The 22,852-nt window shown below is 41.6% G+C and overlaps 1 protein-coding gene across 5 annotated transcripts in view; it reads left to right on the top strand.

Moving 5' to 3' along the window:
• Positions 1 to 22,852, top strand: part of LOC311289595 (stonustoxin subunit alpha-like) — a 170,158-nt gene that overhangs the window by 125,679 nt on the left and 21,627 nt on the right. Inside the window, exons 1-2 of one of the 5 annotated variants that reach the window (XM_084407725.1) lie at positions 13,515 to 13,637; positions 19,443 to 19,537. The exons of 2 other annotated variants lie outside the window; for them this stretch is intronic. The gene's annotated coding sequence lies outside the window, so the exon portion shown is untranslated. Of the gene's footprint in view, positions 1 to 13,512; positions 13,638 to 19,442; positions 19,538 to 22,852 lie in introns of those variants that run through there. 2 more of the 5 variants (XM_084407727.1, XM_084407726.1) reach the window with 2 other exon arrangements.

Below are 22,852 nucleotides of genomic sequence, written 5' to 3'. Positions count from 1 at the left end.
GACGGATGGCAGTGGCTTCTTCAGTGTGTCATCTGGGATTACTGCATATGAGACCGCTTCAGCACTGGCTGAAAGCGCACGTCCCCCCGAGTGCGTGGTATTCCGGCCACAAGCGCATTATGGTCACTCACGGATGCGCCCGCGCCCTGGCTCCATGGAAGAACCCAGATCTTTTCAGCTCAGGTGTTCCTATCGGCATAGTGGCACGGCGCGTGGAGGTCCTGACGGACGCTTCGTCCACCGGATGGGGAGCGGTCTGCTTGGGCAAGCCCGCCTCGGGTCGGTGGTCAGAGAAGCAAATGGAGTGGCATATAAATCGCTTAGAGCTGGAAGCGGTCTCTCTAGCTCTCAAAGCTTTCCGGTCTCGGCTGGAGCAGCGGCATGTGTTGATTCGGACCGACAACACTTCCGTGGTCTCGTACATAAATCGTCAAGGCAGTGTACATTCCAGAGCCCTATTCAAGCAGGCGAAATCCCTTCTGCTCTGGGCAGACCGGTTTTTCCTCTCGGTGAGAGCGGCGCACATCCCCGGTGTTCTAAATCGCGGAGCGGATATGCTCTCGAGGAGCGGGATTCCTCAAGGGGAATGGAGGCTTCACCCCGGGACGGTTCAGCTAATATGGAATCATTTCGGCAGAGCGGAGGTCGACCTCTTTGCAATGAGCGAGAACACGCATTGTCAGATGTTCTTCTCGCTGTCCCGTTCCCCCCGGGAGATGGACGCGCTAACGGCGCGATGGCCGAAAGTCTGTCTCTATGCCTTTCCACCGGTGAAAATTTTGCCCATGGTGTTGTGCAAAATCAGGGAGGAGAAGGCGGCGGTGACTCTGATAGCCCCGTACTGGCCGAATCAGCCTTGGTTCGCGGATTTAATAGAGTTACTGGCAGGGCAGCCTTGGGAGATTCCGCTCAGGAAGGACTTACTGTCTCAGGCGAGCGGATCGATCTGGCATCCCAGCCCCGGGCTGTGGAGCTTACATGTGTGGCCGCTGCAGGGTCGCTGAGTGGGCTGGATGTGCTGCATTCGCAAGCTTTGAATACCATCGCAGAAGCGCGAGCCCCATCCACTAGACGCCTGTATGCTCTGAAATGGGGTGTTTTCTCAAAATGGTGTCAGGATGTCGATATAGATCCAGCGAGCTGCTCTGTGTCGGATATTCTACGCTTCCTTCAGTACAGGATGGATCAAGGGAGCCTACCATCCACTCTGAAGGTATATGTGGCCGCTATTGCCGCGTTTCACGTCCCTGTTGACGGTCAGTCTATCGGTAGACATGGGTCGGTGACACGGTTCCTCAGGGGAGCTAGGAGATTATGCCCTGCACGGCCGCCTTCGGTGCCGTCGTGGGATTTGGCTTTGGTCTTGGAGGCTTTGTCACGACCGCCTTTTGAACCCTTGGCTTCGATCGCCATTAAGGAGCTTTCGGTTAAAACGGCGCTGCTTCTCGCTCTCGCTTCGGCGAAGCGGGTTGGGGATTTACAGGCTTTCTCTGTAAGTGAAGATTGTATTCGCTTTGGACCGGGAAACTGTAATGTGATGCTCAGACCGAGGCCGGGTTACGTCCCTAAGTCGCTCAATACCCCGTTCAGAGCGCAGATTGTTTCTCTGCCTGCCCTGTCTGCTGAGGCATCAACCTCTCAGGGTTTTGATGCTCAGAGTGCTATTTGCCCAGTCAGAGCGCTCCGGGAATACATTTCTCGCTCGGCCGTTTTTCGTCAATCGGACCAGCTATTTGTGTGCTTTGGTGGGTGCAATAAGGGACGGGGGGTCTCTAAACAGAGGCTTGCTCACTGGATTGTGGACGCTATTGTTTTGGCTTATGAATGCCGGGGGCAGGAATGCCCCCTTAACGTCAAGGCCCATTCGACTAGGGCGATCGCCTCCTCGTGGGCCTGGACTAAGGGTATGTCTATTCAGGATTTATGTCTTGCGGCTGGCTGGTCTTCTCAGAACACGTTCGCCAGGTTTTACAAATTGGATTTGCCCTCTGTAGCGTCTCTAGTGCTTTCGGTGAGTTGATTGCATTTCGCAGCATTGAGAGCTGCTCTGCGCTTTGCTCATGAGTTGTTCTATGTGCTATTTGTGTGTGTTTTTAGACTGTGTCACCGCAATGCGTTGGCCTTCTCTTACTGTTGTTGCCCTGTTGCTCTAAACAGTGCTAACTTTCCCCGTTTATACTGCTCGGGATATGCAAATTCTGGCAGTGTCTTGTGAGCTTGTGATTGGTTCCTTTGGACCTATCACAAGGTAGAGGTTCGCTATTGGTCAATCTCGGCCTATCAGATGCTCGCATGCTGGGGGGGCGGTCTTGGTATTGGGTTCTGTTGTCAGTGGTTTGTTATGCTGCCACGGGGGGATTCTATACTGTTCCCATATACGACATCCGTAATGTCGAAGTTCCGTAGCCTTGATAGGGAACGTCTCTGGTTACTTTCGTAACTTCGGTTCCCTGAAAGGCAAGGAATGAGACATTACGCTCGCCGCCGTGTTCGCTTGATTTAAGCGTTTTTTGTTCGATTCTGAATGGAATTGACGCTGCACTTGCTTTATACTGCAACAAGGTTCAGTATTTGCATACTTTGCGTCAATTGGCCAGCTCTGCTGGCGTTAGCCTATAGATTTCAGCGGAAGTGAAGGATGAGAGGAGTTCCCATATACGACATCCGTAATGTCTCGTTCCTTGCCTTTCAGGGAACCGAGGTTACGAAAGTAACCGGAGACGTTTTCTGGTGTGTAACTTCGAATCTTAAGTGTATTTCTAAAGAATGAATCTCTAACAGGATCTGTAACATTACCTCTGCTAGGTCATAAAGTTTATGACCCCCCCAACAGGAATTTCAAGGGGAACACAACTCTCACTTGAATTCTGACAAAGAAAGAGGAATAAACCCTGCAATCATATATTTTCTATATGTATAGCCACTTAAGAAATGTATAAACATGGATTTGATTTCCCTGTGTCATAGTAGCCGATATCATGGCTTGATAGTGTGTGAATCGAACTTTAAATGCCTATAATCATGCATTTGATTATAACTTTATAAACTTAGCTGTTTTATATTTCATCCTTGGTATCTGTTTAACCATCTTGTTTTGACTGAACCACTCATACATAGGAAATGTATTATTCTGTAATAACCATCTTGCTGGAATATAATTGCTGAATTTTGACAACACCATAACTCACTCGAGTGGGTGTTTCCCCAGAGACAAAGGAAGCTCTCCCGCTTCAGATCTTTGGACGTTCATTGGTTGTTCGCCCGAACAGAGGCGTGAACCCATCTTTTGCCATAAAAGACCGACTCAGGAAATTTTCAGAGAGCACTTTTTCGGTGAGAGGTTTTCTGGGTCCATGGCTCCTTTTTCTTTAAGTCTTTTCTTTATTTTCGACCACGGACTCTCCGCCGGCAACTTCAACTCGCTCCTTACTGAGCTCTTATCTCCGTTTTCTTTTCTTTACTAAGTTTTATTTTTCATATTCGCCTCTCCCTCAGCGAGGGAGATGAACCCTGAATCATGTTTTTGGCAACTTCACGTTCGGTGAACCTTTAAAACTTCACGCGAGTCTGCTCGCCCCAAAGACACGATGAAACACGCCCAGCTCTAAAAGGAGCTCTTCCTCAGCAAATACAAAGAGAACCATACGCAAGTAATGATTTTTGATTTGATTGATGTGATTTCTTGTTGTCTCTTTCAAAAGGTTACTGTCTGTGATTTAGTCTACTGTGATCATTTCAGATGATCTTTTGCTTTCACTTTCGCTCGCTCATCCTCTCCATCTCTCTCATTTTCCGATCTCTCTCTCTCTCATTAATATTCGTTTAGTCTTGTATTTGTTTACGTGTTCTGTATATACATATATTCTGTGTGAAGTGTAGTTCGATGTATTCCTTAGTTTGCAATTATTAAAACCAATATATTCTTGACTGCTTCTGTTTAACATGCTCACATTACGAAGTCAATGATTTGTTGATCCAAGCTACATGCTGTAGCGACAATGGGTAGAAAGCAACCACCAACTAATCGTCTTTTTGAATATTAATTCAAATTCTCTACTTCTCGATGACTGAGGGGGGAAGATTTGTTCAGAACGTCTCATGATCATCACCGGTCTGACTAATTGAAGGAGCCCCCGGCACTAACACATAACTGGTCAATGGCTAGCTTTATGGCCTACCAGGACTGGTTAAGATAAAGACAGTGTCCGCACATTCCAGAGTCAAATCACCAAGACCAGAGCCATAAGTCACCCATCCCGGTGCCAGAGAGTCTGCAAAAGACCCTTTAGAAGAAGAATCGACACCAGCAGATGTTACTGAAACCCCCGACAACATTCCTGAACCACCTCCTCCTTAAGACCTCTGAACAAACAGAGTTCTGTCTCTTCACCAGAGAACTGATTCTTATCAATAACTATACATACAATCATTCAAGAACAATTTTCAATGGACTCATGATCAAACAATCATGCAACTACCTAATCCTGGGTTGTTTCCACCACTTATATGTATATTTTAATAAGATAATATGTTTTGATCCCATTTAATTCAGGTAATAGTTATTATATTAACTATTAGAAGGAGTGAATGAATGAAAGTGTGTACTGTTTCATATCAATGCTATCTTACGAACACAACTAGCAAGATGGCTTGAATGATATCGGTGTAATATGTTTTGATCTTCTTTTAATTAGAAATCATGTCTAAACTGTGGCCCCTGTTCTCTCTGTTAGTAAGGAGAGCACAGATAAGCATGATTTACGATCAGAACTGAAAAGAACGTCACCTCCTAAATTCAGCCAGTGTCTAATTGGCCAGAACTCATCCTGGAGGTTGGACAAAATTTTAGTTTAAAACCTTAGACCCAAAAACAAAGCTCTCTCTCTCGCTCTCTCTCTCTCTCGCTGCTCTCTCTCGCTGCTCTCGAAGCTCTCTCTCTCTCTATAGGAACCATGTAAACGCGCAAACGAAATAACCCAAATCAAGATCTGAAGAACATGGGTTAAATAGCTTCATTCAAGCCATCATCATCTACTCTCAATTTCCTTTCTTTTCTTAGTTTCATTTCTTTTCCGTTGTGAGTGTCGGTTCTAAGTTAAGTTTTGCGACAAGATTTCGAGCCACGTTTCTTCTGCAAAGCCAGCTTCAAACAAAGACTTTCATTCCGCCAGCACACCACGTGACTGACCACGTGATCCAGACATCAGGCACGAGGAGACCGAACGGACCGGGAAAACCCCTTTCACGCAACAAAAAGGGAATCCCCAAAATCAAATACGCAAGTACCTCCATGCAGGCTAAAATCTTAACTGGTGTATTTATATAACTTTAATAACCTGCCTAAAACGATAGAAGGGTTAAATTAATGATTGATGGTTTGTTCAGGTCATGTCTAGTGTATATGGAATCGTGAGATTTCATCCTTTCACTCTTAAACCCACTCTTTCCTCACTCTATCCCTTTCTGCAACGCGTATGAATGTGTATGTGTGTGTGTGCGTGTGTTTGTGTTAGATATTAGCTTTATGTGTTAGTAGTCTATATAATCAATAAAGTATTGTTTGTATTTAAAAGAGATTACTCGTGTGTGCTTATCAGATTTATTGTCTTGAACTTCGATTTAAGTTACCTATGCTGTTACCCTTAATTTACTTCGTAATTTATTGTTAGCTGGGGATTGAGTCTTTCTTGACCAGGAAGATATTATATTTCCTAGAGTTAATACTTGTTTATGCTTTCTGTTCATTGGATGAACTGATAAAATGATCATACTATTGATTCTGCTACAGTAAATTCTGAAAATAATTAAAAATAATTAAAATATTAATTATTGGTCATATTCCGTTATGAATAATAATTAATAATATTTATACGTGGGCGTATAAACGCTACAATGCTTTATCTTGTTACGATTTAGGTAACCTAATTTTATAAACACAGAGAGTTGTTTTTTTTCAAGGCCAGAAAAAAATACTCTTTCTTGCGTTTGTAAGAAGGATAATTTTCTTGAGAGTTGATAAGTTAATCTTACGTTTAATGTTTGCTGGGCAAACAGTTTGTTTGATAACTAAATTAATTCCATTAAAAGTTATCCCATAACTTCGATTTAAAATAAGACTATTGATGTATCAATGATGAACCATAACCCGTTATGGTAATCATTCATATATCAATCTAGTTTCAGCTTCGATAATTTAATGTAACTGTAATATGCAAAATATTAATCATATTCATGATTAATTATTAAAATTCCCTATAGATCATTTGAGCTAATGCTAATGTACTACCCAGTGCGGTTACAACAATGTAAAAGAGACTCAAAATATTCTGTTGACTTTGATCTTACATACAAGTGCCATACATCAATCGATCCTGTTAAGTGTGTGTTTTTTTTTTTATACTCACAATAAAAATAAAGTGTTGCGCTTTTTGCCAAATAAAGAAAAATAAATATGATGCGAGTTCTGCTTTCTCTCTGTCAGTGAAGTCCATTCTGACTTGTCCATCCACTCTATATATATACACTCACCTAAAGGATTATTAGGAACACCATACTAATACTGTGTTTGACCCCCTTTCGCCTTCAGAACTGCCTTAATTCTACGTGGCATTGATTCAACAAGGTGCTGAAAGCATTCTTTAGAAATGTTGGCCCATATTGATAGGATAGCATCTTGCAGTTGATGGAGATTTGTGGGATGCACATCCAGGGCACGAAGCTCCCGTTCCTCCACATCCCAAAGATGCTCTATTGGGTTGAGATCTGGTGACTGTGGGGGCCATTTTAGTACAGTGAACTCATTGTTATGTTCAAGAAACCAATTTGAAATGATTCGAGCTTTGTGACATGGTGCATTATCCTGCTGGAAGTAGCCATCAGAGGATGGGTACATGGTGGTCATAAAGGGATGGACATGGTCAGAAACAATGCTCAGGTAGGCCGTGGCATTTAAACGATGCCCAATTGGCACTAAGGGGCCTAAAGTGTGCCAAGAAAACATCCCCCACACCATTACACCACCACCACCAGCCTGCACAGTGGTAACAAGGCATGATGGATCCATGTTCTCATTCTGTTTACGCCAAATTCTGACTCTACCATCTGAATGTCTCAACAGAAATCTGTCACGGTTCATGAATCGGCTGTCTCATGATGATGTGTCTGTGTGAGTGTAATTGTGTGGGTGTGGTTACTCGTTGTGTTGATTAGTGTCTCCAGCTGTCATCAATCCCAGTTCCCTTTATATGCCCAGTAATTTCCCTCTCATGTTGTCAGATCGTTGTGGTTGTTCCTCGGTGTGTGTCCTGTTCCCGTGCCTCGTCTGCAAAGTTCTTCGTCTGGATTTCGTCAGTTTCTTCGTGTCGTCTGGATGTTCCACGGTTCCTGGTTTTCACTCGAGCACGCTGATCACCACACCACCACCGGATCGCCATCTCGTCCCTGCTTCATTTGCCACCTGAGTGTTTGTCCCCGACCTGTGTCTTTTCATCTGACCACAACTAATAAACTGAGTTTTACTTGCATCTTGCATCCTCCTGTTATTTCCTCACAAAATCGAGACAACATTTTTCCAGTCTTCAACTGTCCAATTTTGGTGAGCTCGTGCAAATTGTAGCCTCTTTTTCCTATTTGTAGTGGAGATGAGTGGTACCCGGTGGAGTCTTCTGCTGTTGTAGCCCATCCGCCTCAAGGTTGTGCGTGTTGTGGCTTCACAAATGCTTTGCTGCATACCTCGGTTGTAATGAGTGGTTATTTCAGTCAAAGTTGCTCTTCTATCAGCTTGAATCAGTCGGCCCATTCTCCTCTGACCTCTAGCATCAACAAGGCATTTTCGCCCACAGGACTGCCGCATACTGGATGTTTTTCCCCTTTCACACCATTCTTTGTAAACCCTAGAAATGGTTGTGCATGAAAATCCCAGTAATTGAGCAGATTGTGAAATACTCAGACCGGCCCGTCAACCATGCCACGCTCAAAATTGCTTAAATCACCTTTCTTTCCCATTCTGACATTCAGTTTGGAGTTCAGGTCCTTGACCAGGACCACACCCCTAAATGCATTGAAGCAACTGCCATGTGATTGGTTGATTAGATAATTGCATTAATGAGAAATTGAACAGGTGTTCCTAATAATCCTTTAGGTGAGTGTAAAGTCGTGTTTATAAGCGCAGCTGCTTTTTTACAGCGGTACCCAAAGGAATGCTTATTTTCCATAAGCGCCACCTGCTGTCCGAGAGTGAATTTGCATTTTCATTCAGTCCATCTGCTTTTGTTTTATGCAGGTGTGTCTTATGTAACGATTTCACAAAGCTAAAGTCAGACCATTCTGTATTTGCTTTAAAGGATTAGTTCACTTTTAAAAAAACTTTTGCTGATAATTTACTCACCCCCATGTCATCCAAGATGTCCATGTCTTTCTTTCTTCACTCAAAAAGAAATTAAGGTTTTTGATGAAAACATTCCAGGATTTCCCCCCATATTATGGACTTCAATGGGCCCCAAACGGTTCAAGGTCCAAATGACAGTTTCAGTCCAGCTTCAAAGGGCTTTAAACGATACCAGACGATGAATAAGGGTCTTATCTAGCGAAACGATTGGTCATTTCAAAAATAAATAAAAAAGTTTTATAAGCACCAGTGTTGGGGTAGTTACTCAAAAAAAGTAATTAGTTACTAGTTACTAGTTACTTCTGTAAATTGTAATGAGATTACTTTACTAGTTACTGCATTTGAAAAGTAACTGCACTACTTATTACTTTACTTTCCCGTTTCTTAATTTACCGTGTAGATACATGGACAAACATCATAGCCCTATCATCACTTAGCCTGTCCGCATAGTGTTTATAAATGTAGCCTATACAAAATGGCATGTAAAACCATATGAAAGAACAATATCCATGTCTGCACAAAGAAATATGCCTCACTGTAAAATCCACAAACAACAGGATAAAGGACAAATGTCCATGGTGGTAGACACATAATCAGGGCTGGACTGGGACAAAAAAATCGGCCCTGGCATTTTGGCCATAATAATAATAATAGCACACTAATAGACATATATTGTAAAACAAATGCACTGAAAAATAAAGGAAACTTTCATAATTAGTTTTGTACTAATTTCTATACTTGAAAGAGATATAAGCACATGATCTTTTATTTTGGCGGAAATCATGGTTTACAAACGCCTCTCATTAAATTTATAGTAAATTACGGTAATCGTCAACTATGCAGATGTGGAAATAATGCGTTACTGGGTAATGGGTTCCTACACTCATGACATAGCCTAAATGTTTTGAAAGTAACTGTCTGCTTACCACAGGCTCTACACTTTCTCTGTCCTGATCCTCCTCACTATCCTCATCATCAGCCACTGGAGCTGATGAAGGTCCTGCTGCTGCAGAAAACATTTTGACACATTTTACAGCGTCTGCTTGAAGGGCCTGGTTCTATTTTTCACGCTATTTCTCTGCACATTCCTTGCGTTTCTTCTCCATCTCTCAGACTATTTTGACAGATACACACTGACACACTGCACGCTCGTTTAAAGCCCAAAGGGGGAGGTGTTTAAAGATGTGATTGGACCAGCACAGTGTCAATCAAGAAAAGATCCAATGGGCCAAGGTGTTTCATGCTATCAGAAAAAAAGAAACTGACGCAGACTTTTTTAACTAATACATTACACCGGCACGCACTTACTTAACCCAGCGCCGCCAATTAAGCAAAACGAATGGGCCGCCGATGTACGAGTTTTATGGTCCGTTAAGACAAAAAACTGAAAAAGAAAAAAAGTATGAGATGTCGGCCCAAAAGGCACGTCAGCCCACTGGGAATCTCCCGGTAGTCCCGATGGCCAGTACTTGCTGCCTGGGCATAGAGTGCATTTCACGCGAATATTTTTGTCCTTTCGAGCAATAAACTGAAAGTAATGTGAATATCGCCACTGGCCGAAACCCTCTGTCTCCGTCTCCATTTCCTGCTCTCCTTCGCACCAGCAGCTACGTCACTCAAATCGATCTCTATGACAACGGTGCAAGCACACACACACACACACACACACACAAGCATGCACGCACCACTTAAACAGATCAGAGCTTTACACGCAGGCAAACGCGGCTTGGGTAACGCAGGAAAGCGCGTTCCTATAGTCTAGTAAAGTAGTGTAGTTACCGATATTTTTAGTGTGATGCGTTACTTTATTTCGTTACCCAAAAAAGTAACATCGTTACTGTAATCCGTTACTTTGTAACTCGTTACCCCCAACACTGATAAGCACAAATGCTTGCCTTGCTCTGTTCTGTGATGCGTGTTCGTGACGTCACGTAATACGCAATTACGTTGAAAAGGTAAACAGGCAAGGCGATCATTTGTGCTTATAAAACTTAAACTTTTTATTTATTTTTTAAATGGCCAATCGTTTCGCTAGATAAGACCCTTATTCATCGTCTGGTATCGTTTAAAGCCCTTTGAAGCTGCACTGAAACTGTCATTTGGACCTTGAACCGTTTGGGGCCCAATGAGTCCATTATATGGAGAAATGTTTTCATCAAAAACCTTAATTTATTTTCGACTGAAGAAAGAAAGACATGGACATCTTGGATGACATGGGGGTGAGTAAATTATCAGCAAAAGTTTTTTTAAAAGTGAACTAATCCTTTAAGTCTTGAAATTAAAGTCTAGAAATAAAAAACGGCAGCTGGTATCGGCATTGGCCAATTTGCTTGTAAAAAAAAAAATCCAGAATCGGATGAATTTCACATGAAAAATCTATACGGTAGATCTTGCCTTTCATCAAAGCTGAGGTCAGGGATCTTGGGCTTGAAAAGGTTGGTGACCACTGACTAGTGTGAATGATTAATCCCACCTGACATGTGTGCTGGCTACAGTATACAGGCCACCAGGGCACCATACAGACTTTATCAAAGAATTTGCTGATTTTCTATCAGAGTTAGTATTGACTGCAGATAAAGTACTAATTGTTGGTGATTTTAATATACACATCGATAATGAAAAAGATGCATTGGGTTTGGCATTTAAAGACATTGTAAACTCAATTGGAGTTAGACAACACGTGTCAGGATCTACTCATTGTCGTAATCATACTCTAGATCTAATATTATCACATGGAATAGATGTTGATGCCGTTGAAATTCTGCAGCAGAGCGATGACATCTCAGATCATTACCTAGTCTCGTGTAAACTTCATTTAGCCAAGGCTGCAAAGCCGACTCCGTGTTACAAATAAAAACTTCACTTCTACCACTTTTGCTTTATAAATAATATTCCTGATCAGTTTCATCTCCTCAGCATCCCAGATAGCTTAGAAGAACTTGATATTGCAACAGAAATGATGAGCTCTCTTTTCCAGCACTTTAGACTAGGGGTGTGCACGAATAGTTGAATATTCGATCTGTAATTATTATTAGAAAACTAAAGTACTTTTCCTATTTAGGCTACTACGTTGCTTTTCTGGCCGTAAATGCAGTGAATCCTGGATAAATCCCAACCACTAACTCACAGTTATAATTAAATGCACTGGGTGGCGCTGTGGAGCATGTTAACAACTTGATTGTATTTAATCACAATGTCGTACTCGCGAAGTTTGTAATTACTTTGATGAAAATGATCTTGCTAAATAATATTGAAAAAAAGAATAGAGAAAAAATATTGGTCCATCACTGCATCACGACTGCTGGTAAGCGCATCTGAACCCCACTTGAGACGAGATGATGCCTTATAGCAAAATGATTTTGAGCCATAGTTTAAGGACAGAAAATGTGCTATTAGACATTTTCTCACTCAATCATGTGGATATTATTGTTTTCTCAACATGAACATCTTGAAACAATATAAACACGATAGTCATATTCTGACTCAAGTGTATATGTACGTTCTATACGATAATTGGCGCTTTAATAGCATTTTTTTTTCATTCGCGCTGCTTGAGCTTAAATGCTTTTGTTCTTTATATTTTTTGTTTACACATATTGCTTCATGTTTTTCACTAAAAGAAAACCTTAAAATATAACCTAAGCTCGTTGTGTATATTGCCTAATCGTAAGCTTGTTCAGAAATGTTGACAAAAACTTTTAAAAAATGTCTTTCTCGTTAAACATCATTTAAATAAACGAATATTCGAATATTAAGATTTTTACGAGGTTAAATATTCGAATACGATATTTTTGAAAAATACTCATCCCTACTTTAGACACAGTTGCTCCTTTGCGCTTAAAGAAGTTTTAAGAAAATAGTCCAACACTGTGGTACAACGAGCACACTCAGGCCCTTAAGATATCATTAGCAAGAATGTTAGTTTTTTTGACTATTATGCTGATGATACTCAGAACTTAAATACACAGTGCCGATTAACTAAACGATGAGCAGCTGTGATGACTGTGATTAGTGTCCATGGTGAATGATCAGTGGCGGGAAACACATACAAGGAAACACATGTGAGGAAAGAAAACAAACTAAAGGTCTATGAACTGAATATAACTGAACATAATGGTGACACTTGCATTTTGATGCATTGTATTATTAGGGCTTACATTTTTATGGGCTGAAATTCAACATGGTCGTATATTTAAGCTGTGAATATTTCAATTAAAAACATTTCACACACATTTTCATTATTAAAAACTCAATAATACATATTCACCTTTCAGAGTTCACTTTTAACATATTCATTCTGTTTAATAATACAACCATGGGGCATCGGGTAATTTCCATAAGATCATCTCTCAATCAAACCAGCTATTAGGCTAACTGAAATAAAACCATGCCAATCTCTAGGTATGGTGAAGGCTATGTGATGATGTGGGGCTATTTTAATTCCAAAGGCCAAGGGAACTTTATCAGGACGCATAGTATCCTGGATCCATGAAGTAACTGGCCTTTAAAAATAAAAATCTGCCTGCCTCTATGGGAATTTAACATAGGGGTGTCCAAACTTATGCACCCTGTATTTTAAGGAAGAACATTTATTTATTTACAATACATTATTCATTCACAAAGAAAATTGGTGTCCTTAAAGGTTGGAGTTTTCCTCATTTTTTTAATTTAAAGCATTAAGATCAATTTCCAAAAGATGTTTTTTTATTCCTCTTTTTAGTCAACTTTAGCATGGGTGTGTTCACTTGTGCTAAGCACATATAGGCCTGGTTTCACAGACAGGGTTTAGATTAAGTCAGGATTAGGCCTTAGTTAAACTAGGACCTTAAAGTAGTTTTTGTAAACCTGCCTTAGAAAAAGATATGCTTTCAGTTAAAACTGTTTAAACATGCATTTTAAGCCTCAAGCCTTGTCAGTGAATCCGGCAGAAGTGTGCCGTTTGGGACAGAGCGTGATGTATGCGTTAGAATGAGATATGTGTGACTTCACTGATTGGATCTGGATACAGTTTTCAGAAACTAACATTTTAATCAATTCTACTCCGTTTCTCACACAAAATGATTGTATACTGCCAGAAAGCATTTCGAGGTCAAAGGGGCAATGACCACTGGGCCACCTCCCCTCTCCAACCTTTCTCAACATCCCTGAGAACACTTTTTTACTGACAACACAATTTTTCGTGAGACATAACAGGTCTATAAATATCACTACAGCCTCAGACTTCTTACCATATCAAGAACAGAGACTCCAGGTAAGATGTGATTTTAAAACAATATCAACAGGCAGTGTCAGTGTGAATGTGTTGGAGTAAAGGTTCACTGAAAGGAAAAGTTAAAGTTTTTCAGAGGATAGACATTAGAAATTGTGAAACCATAATGAGACTAGAAGAGAGACTAGAAAGTGCAAAGTTTGAATTAACTATTACATTATATTTTAACTTTTATATTACTGTAAAGTAGGTCATAATATATAGTCTGTCTCATTAATGTTAATCAAACAATTGTGGTATCATGGAAAAAAAAAAGTTGAATATATCTTTTTCCTATATATATGGATTTTGACTTGTGACTTGTTTGACTTGGTTTGTGCCAAATGTGGTGTTATCAGGGATTTTACAGTATGGTTGCTTTGTGAATTTGTTTTGGAACCTTCAGAAAATGTTAACTTATTATTTGTTCATATTTTATTACTGACTATTTACTTGTCTTTAATAATGTTTTAAATTGACATTAATTAGGCTTGTAGTTTTGCTGTAGTATCAAAAGTGTAATAGATCATTTTGTGATATTTCACTGGCCTCTGAACATTTGAACCACTGACCCAATCCAAGCCTGAGCCCTGCTGAAGCAGCTCTAAATATGTGCTGTGCTGTTAAATGATAGATCAAATATACACAGTGACAGAAACTCATACTATGCATTTTAGCAGGCTTAATTAAGCATGAAAATAACTTAAGGAAATATATATTTGCTGAACAAATTAAGCCAACTAATATGATTTACATTCTTTTGGTTTCTCTACCCAATACATTTAAAAATTACAAATGCATTGAAAACACAAGCAATACGCTGATTTCACGCAGCCGTTATTTTGAAATCGAAAGCGAGGCTCCGGTGGGAAGAAAACCGGAAGTGTCGCCTTTAATCACAGGAGAGTCGTGAATGCGATGGCGTATTGTTGTGTTTAATGATGTTGTGTCAATTCTAAAACTGTACATACATTTCTTTCATACTTTAGACTATATACAGTGAAATTCATTTATAAATAAAAATTTTTTTTATATCTAATTCAGAAAGTTAAAAAAAGAAGCAGGAATGAACTATATACATATCCTGTATTGGATATTAACATCCAATAGTGTAAATCGCGGCAGCAGCTTCAGGTTGGTAGTCCAAGGCATTGTTTATCTTTACTTCCAGAGTTCTTCCCACCGGAGCCTCACTTTCGATTTCAAAATGGCGGCTGCGTGAAATCAGCGTATTGGTATCAGTATCGGTACTTGGTATCGGTGAGTACCAAAAATTAAAGTATCTGTATCGGACTCGTTCTGGAAAAAGTGGTTATTGGTGCATCCCTATTATATATATATATTAGGGATGGGGGAATTAACGCGTTAATCTTTGCGCTTAATTTTAGATGTTTAACGCGTTAAAAAAAAATAACGCAAATGACGCAGCACTTTTTTGTTTTTTGTTTGTTTTTGCCTCGTTTCCATGACTTCCTGTTGCGGCTGCTATTGTGAGTGTGCCGAACCAAGTCACCCTGTCATGATGGAGATGGACAAGGATGGAGTTTTAGGAGGAATGTTTACATTTAAAAAGTTGCCTGGTGGCCTGTTTGATAAAACAAAGATGGTGTGTACGATTTGCAAAGCTGAATTCAAATATTATAGAAGCAATTCGTCTTTAATCTACCATTTAAAAGCAAAGCACCCAGGTGTTAGCAACGTAACTAGCGAGGCTACAGGAGGGCCTCGCCAATCCACGTTACTAGAGTGCTACAGTAATCGTGGCAGGCCATTGACCAAACCTGTAACTGAAAAATTAACCGATGCTTAAGCTAAATGGATAGATAGAAACTGCCGCCCAGTTAGCACTGTGGAAGGCGAGGGACTGAGAGAAATCATGCAAATTGCATCGGGAGACACGTCTTACCATCTACCCTCGAGAAGAACGATTATGTCGAGAATACACGGTTTGTATGACAGCGAGAGGGCGCGAAGGATGGACATTTTAGAGAAAGCAAAATATGTCGCTCTCACAGGAGATCACTGGACATCGGTGACCAATGACAACTACTTGGGCGTCACAGCACACCTCATAGATGAAGAGTGGCGACTGCGTTCGTTTGCCCTTACTGTGAGTCAGACCACAGAGCGCCACTTTGCAGAGGCATGCGCTGAACATTTTTTGGAAGTCGCCAAAGAATGGAAAGTGGAGCAAAAGTTAACAACACTTGGGACGGACAGCGCTCGGAACATGGCGGCGGCAGCGCGACTACTACCATTTGAGCACCTGCCCTGCACGGCCCACAGTGTGCAAATAACTATCACGGTTTCTCTTCGCGACTGTGGATTCGACAGTCTTCTGGCCAAATGTTAGTATCTCTCTACCTATGTGTGTGTGTGTGCTCTCTGTCTTCTGTGTGCGTTTATCCCCCTCTGTATTTAGTTTGTGTTTGTGTTGTGCTCTCGCTCTCTCTCTCTGTGTGTTTCTCCTCTCTTCCTGTGTCTTATGTTTGTGTTCTCTCCATCTTTGTGTGTGTGTGTGTGTGTGTGTGTGTGTGTGTGTGTGTGTGATAGGGGATGCTCTATTACTCTGTGTGTGTGTGTGTGTGTGTGTGTGTGTGTGTGTGTGTGTGTGTGTGTGTGTGTATATTGTGTGTGTGTGTGTGTGTGTGTGTATGTGATAGGGGATGCTCTATTACTCTCTCTCTGTGTGTGTGTGTGTGTGTGTGCGTGTGTGTGTGTGTATATGTGTATGTGTGTGATAGGGGATGCTCTATTACTCTCTCTCTGTGTGTGTGTGTGTGTGTGTGTGTGTGTGTGTGTGTGTGTGTGTGTGTGTGATAGGGGATGCTCTATTACTCTCTCTCTGTGTGTGTGTGTGTGTGTGCGTGTGTGTGTGTGTGTGTGTGTGTGTGTGTGTGTGTGTGTGTGTGTGTGTGTATATGTGTGATAGGGGATGCTCTATTACTCTCTATCTGTGTGTGTGTGTGTGTGCGTGTGTGTGTGTGTGTGTGTGTGTGTGTGTGTGTGTGTGTGTGTGTGTGTGTGTGTGTGTGTGTGTGTGTATATGTGTGATAGGGGATGCTCTATTACTCTCTATCTGTGTGTGTGTGTGTGTGTGTGTGTGTATGTGTATGTGTATGTGTGTGATAGGGGATGCTCTATTACTCTCTCTCTCTCTCTCTCTCTCTCTCTCTCTCTCTCTCTCTCTCTCTGTGTGTGTGTGTGTGTGTGTGTGTGTGTGTGTGTGATAGGGGATGCTCTAACTCTCTCTCTCTCTCTGTGTGTGTGTGTGTGTGTGTGTGTGTGTATGTGTGTGATAGGGGATGCTCTATTACTCTCTCTCTGTGTGTGTGTGTGTGTGTGTGTGTGTGTGTGTGTATATGTGTATGTGTGTGATAGGGGATGCTCTATTACTTTCTCTCTCTCTCTCTCTCTCTCTCTCTCTCTCTCTCTCTCTCTGTGTGTGTGTGTGTGTGTGTGTGTGTGTGTGTGTGTGTGTGTGTGTGTGTGTGTGTGTGTGTGTGTGTGTAATTTATTACAATTTACTGACATATTTCAAACATTTCCACTGCAGAAATGTGACTGAACTCCTGGGGGGGGGGGGGGAGCAATACATCTCCTGTTCAGTGGTGTTACCAGCATTGTGCCACTTGTTCAGAGTTATGGAGCCATCAGATGATGATCCGGTCTATGTGTTGAGGTTCAAGAAGGTGTTTACCACAGACCTAGCTAAACGGAAGGAAAGCACCAACCTCACATGGCTGAAGATCGCTACTGCCCTGGACCCCAGGTTTAAGGACCTGAAGTGTCTTCCCAAAGACGAAAGGAATGAGGTGTGGAAATCAATAAGCAACCTGGTAAAGGAAGAGAGGCTGGCACAACAACCATCTGCAGATACAACAGGAAAACAGCCACCGAAGAAGAGCAGGATGTCAGTCTTCTTTCTGGGTTCATCTGATTCAGATTCAAAAGATGAAGAGTCCATAGACAACTGCCTGGACCGCTACAAATCAGAACCCAAAATTGACATGGACCAGTGTCCACTGCAGTGGTGGTCAATGAGAGAAGGAGCATTGCTGGCTGGCATTGCACGCAAGTACCTGTCAACACCTGCAACCACAGTGCCTTGTGAGAGGTTGTTTTCCCTCTCAGGCCACATTGTCCAGAAAAAGAGAGCTGCTTTGTCACCCTGATAATCTAAACCGACTGGTCTGTCTCAGTTGCTGGCTTAATGTAAAAGAGTAGGCAAAATCTTTGGGTGAAAAAAATTAAACATTCTCCTTTTGTTATTCATATTGCAAAGAATTATGTTCCTTTCTGAAATTCAACTGGCACTTAAATTTTTTTATATAAATAATTGTTGGTGCATAAAGAAATTATTTATTTTGGCCAATTGGCTTAAGTACTAAACTGATCTAGACTTTTTGATGACCTTGATGGTTTTAATATTCAACTTTCACTTTGTTTATAATGTTGCTGCACACATTTTATTTGATGGGAACAGCTACTCTGTGGTTCTGTGGAGAGTCTGTTTACAGTTCAAATGTCATTAAAATGTTATGTCATTAAAAACTTTATGTTGTTTAATTTAATTTAATTTAAATTTGTATTATATATAATATTTAATTTAATTTAAATATTGATGATAACAAGCTTGGGGGAAAACACAATTAATTGCAATTAATTACAGAAAATGTACAATTAATTAGTTAAATTTTTTTTATCGATCCCCAGCCCTAATATATATATGTAACAGGATTGAAATAGCGCTTTGAGGTTAGTAACAAACAACTATTTACAAGACTGTCACTATTTATGATTGATAGACTGGGTTCAGGCTTTTTTTAAGTGTATTTGCGAAAGAGGGAATTTTTGCGCATTCGTCCCAGGCATCTCACAATAACTGATAACATGCGTTGTCTAATTTTATACGCATACGAGCTTTCTGAACACGCTTTAGTATCAGTGCTCGTCTATTTTGTTTTGTTAATTACCTCGTTAGTAAACCAATACATAACTGCAGCACAGTTTGAATCTCCTCCATACTTATTATAAATGTGGCGCTCAAAACTGATTACTGTCTGTCGCAGACTGGGAGGAGCAGTTGCGCGCAGTTTAGCTTCCCGGTACTTTAGACCGCGGTGTAAACGCAGAAAGCAGCTGGTCTGGGGCAAAAAAAGTTCCTGGGAAAAAAGTTCCTGGGACAAATTGTTCCGGGTAATTTCGGTGGAAACGCGGCTTTACATTTGTTGTTAGGCGGCTTCAATATTTTATGTAGAAAACAATTAGTGGAAAATAAGGTCTGTTTTGTTTTTAATGGACTGTCAAACCCTTTAAGTTTGTTGTACAAAAGATTTTCTGTAAAGGAAGCCCGCCTACTTTTAAATTATGAGGTCAGGTCATGCCAGTAGCTTATTCTTTAAGTTACCAGTGTTGACACTGGTAATGCTCCTTAAGTTAGTTTGTTAAATTGTGCTGAAACAGTACTCAGGCAGGTTGTGACTTTTTGTGCAGTGGCTGATTCAGTCCCAACAATGTGAAGAATGTATTCAATACAAAGAGTTTGAAAATTGTACATGTCTGAGTGAGTGTTTATTTAACATAACAAGACAATGATGTGAACTGTAGATGCTGTAAACTCACAAGGACATGACAACCACATACATAATTTTCATATAAAATTGCCTTAATTGATTTCCTGCAACAAAACAACAACTTTTAACTTAAGGCACTTAACACTTTTTCACATGTTCAGGATTACACTTTATAGACCATAAGCAGGTTTGACTGGCATGTAACAATGAAAATTCTCTCTCCATTCTTCAGCAACAACCACTTCGTTCTCAAAGCTGTCCCACCAACTAGAGGTCCGACAGGGTCTCGTCCAAAACCGGCGACGGTGGCGGCAGGGTCTGTGTGAGGTACCAGGCAGCCAGGGAAGGAGGATCATAGAAATATGTTCCAAAAAAATATATTTTGCTGAATTCAAAAAAATCATATACAAAAGTTTCAAAAAGGAAACAAAGTCCAAATCATCAAAACAAATGTTTAGGCCTATAAAAGAGATCAACAGAACAAACTAAACTCAAACACTGAGTGCGTGCAAAGACAAACTGAACTGATCTACCAGTTAAACAATCAGGGACACATTTATACAACTGGACTAGTCCACATTAACACATAAGGGAAGACAAAAACAACAACTTCACCAATACAACAACAAAATCAATACCAAGGTCAGTTAAATAATTACACAAGGTCAATTATATAATTAAGTGCATAATTTTAACACAAATAATAAATCTAAAGAAAGAACAAGCAATTAGGAAAGAAAATACAAACACAAACATTCGAAATAAACATTCGATAAATTACAAGAACATATAAATAAGTGTTTGTATGCGTGTGCGTGCGCAACATTACCGCTCACTGATGTGTGGCTGCATCGGGGCCATCACAGTCTGTGTCGCGGGAGTGTTGTCATTAGCAGTGCCCTGCGTAGAATTGCATTCTGACTCCTCTGTTCCGCAATATAGTAAGAGAACTGAGCATGTATCTGTATACATGTTATAAGCCCTGTTAGCACAGTTATTATCAGAAATATTTGGGCTACGTCCGCCATTGCACAGAATCGTCAACAAAGCAGTCAGCGGCGCACAATCTGACGTCAAACACAGTGGATAACGGGCGCACACTCTAACGTCACAAGGCAAAAACCCCGGTTTTACTCTCTACATGACAACACTGCAACCGGCGTTTCTGAAAATCCTCACCCTGGCAGGGGTTTTCAAAAATGTTCGGTTGCAGTGACCTGATACTGCGTTTCCGTGTGGACGAACGGCCGAACCGCGTAAAAAAAGGCACGGTTATAAAAATACCCATGTCCGTGAGGACAAGGCCTAAATCCTGATTGAAAATCCTCCCAAGTATTATTTCTTTCTAAAAAGGAACCTAGTTGTGAAGATACTGCCTTCTCTAGTATCTTTGACAGAAAAGGTAGATTCGAGATCGGCCTGTAATTGACTAATTCTGTGGGATCAAGTTGCGTTTTTTTAACAAGCGGTTTAATCATAGCCAACTTAAAAGTTTTTGGTACGTACCCTAATGACAAAGATTAATTAATGAGATTAAGAAGAGGATCTATGACTACTGGAAGCATCTCTTTCAGTAGCTTAGACGGTATAGGGTCTAACATACATGTTGTTGATTTAGATGATTTAACGAGTTTAGAAAATACTTCCTCTCCTATAGGAATGAATGAATAAAATTTTTCTTTAGGGAGACTACAATGCACTCCCTGATACGATACTGTAGTATATGGTTGCATAGTTATAATTTTCTCCCTGATATTATCAATCTTATAAGTGAAGAAGTCATTACTGCTGTACTGCTTGGACACTTCTGGGCTTGAAGCTTTATTTTCATTAGTTTAGCCACCGTTTTAAATAAATACCTAGGGTTTTGTTTATTTTCTTCTAATAGGGTTGAAAAATAAGCAGATCTAGCAGCTTTTAAGGCCTTTCTGTATGCAATCGAGCTCTCTTTCCATGAAATGCGAAATACCTCTAGTTTTGTTTTCTTCCAGTTGCGCTCCATTTTTCTGGCTGCTCTCTTAAGGGCCCGAGTGTGCAACTGTGTCTAAAGTGCTGGAAAAGAGAGAGGTAAAAGTTTCTGACGCAATATCGAGTTCTTCTAAGCTATCCGGGATGCTGAGATGATGAAACTGATCTGGAAGATTATTAATAAAGCAATTTAGTGGCAGAAGTGATAGGTCTAACATATTTGTAACACGGAGTCGGCTTTGCAGCCTTGGCTAAATGAAGTTTACACGAGACTAGATAATGATCTGAGATGTCATCGCTCTGCTGCAGAATTTCAACGGCATCAACATTGATTCCATGTGATAATATTAGATCTAGAGTGTGATTACGACAATGAGTAGGTCCTGACACGTGTTGTCTAACTCCAATAGAGTTAAGAATGTCTTTAAATGCCAATCCCAATGCATCTTTTTCATTATCTAGATGTGCTTCTACGGACCGACGCAGGGAACCAAGGGCACCACAGACATCGAGGTAGAGAGCAGGGACCCAGCTAGGAAGGCCCGAAGCAGGGTCTGAGTGTGTAGTGTGACTCTTACCTGTCTCTACATGGCGGCAGAGAGTGCATGCCAAGGCGTGACCGGGTCCTCGAACCGCACCCAACTGCCGGCTGGCGATACAGGTATCGCCAGGTAGCAGATACAGGTAGCTGAGGGGTGCAGGGCTTTACAGAGTCGCACACCACCAGTCTTGCCCTCTTTAGACCCAGGAACAGAGGAAACTGCTCTTTCTTTGAAGTGTGGGTACCGCCATCTCCGCTGTTTTTGGGAGCCAGCGGTGGAACAGACACACACACAAACAAAGCCTCCACCCGGCCCTCCACCGGGGGGAGGGAGTGAATCAGTGACCAACTCCAAGAGCATCCTCCTTCATCCCTGAGTGACCTGCTCAGGAAAGCTTTCACTGTCGCTTGCCACTTGGCTTGGCAGCGCCTAGAGCGGGCTGGGCGTCCCTACTTCACGCTGAGGCCTGGCTGGAGGCTGCTGCGGAGTTCCAGCGGGAGCAGGAGCCTCAGCAGGGGGACGCCCTTGGTGACGAGCAGGCGGAGAAACTGCCACCAGCAGCGGGGCTGAGGCAGCAGCGAGCTGCCGGGGCAGGATGTGCCGGATTGCCTCCGTCTGCGCTTGGGCGGCAGAGAACTGTTGGGCGCAGCTTTCCACCGCATCGCCGACCAGCCCAACCTGGGAAACTTGGGAGACCAGGAACCGAACCTTGTCCACATCCGCCATATCACCCAGGCTGAGCCAACGATGGCACTCCTGGACCACTAGGGTGGACATCGCCAGACCTCATGCATGCCACGACACTCCTGCGCCCAACGCACCCGTGTTGCTCTATTAGGAAATGGGACCCATCACCAGTGACGGAGCACACAGGGGAATGAGCATTGGCTCGTTTTTTTTCAATACTCGAAGATGACAGGCTCCCTAAGCGTGATCCCAATCAGTTGTAACGTATGACTACATCGAACGTGAGCGACTAAAAGGCAACAGTGAAACATTTCTATACTCCTTTACTCACAAAATTTAGCAAATTAAATATGGAATTATACTTGCTCCATTTGATCAACCACAAATTACTCCACTATCCAGCTCTCTGACTAATTTTAAACAAGTTACATCAGAACAAGTGTTC

Source organism: Rutilus rutilus (genome assembly GCF_951802725.1).
Source record: "Rutilus rutilus genome assembly, chromosome: 4".
Classification (NCBI taxonomy): domain Eukaryota; kingdom Metazoa; phylum Chordata; class Actinopteri; order Cypriniformes; family Leuciscidae; genus Rutilus; species Rutilus rutilus.
Note: the sequence above shows the minus strand (reverse complement) of the source record. Positions and strands in the feature narration are given on the sequence as shown.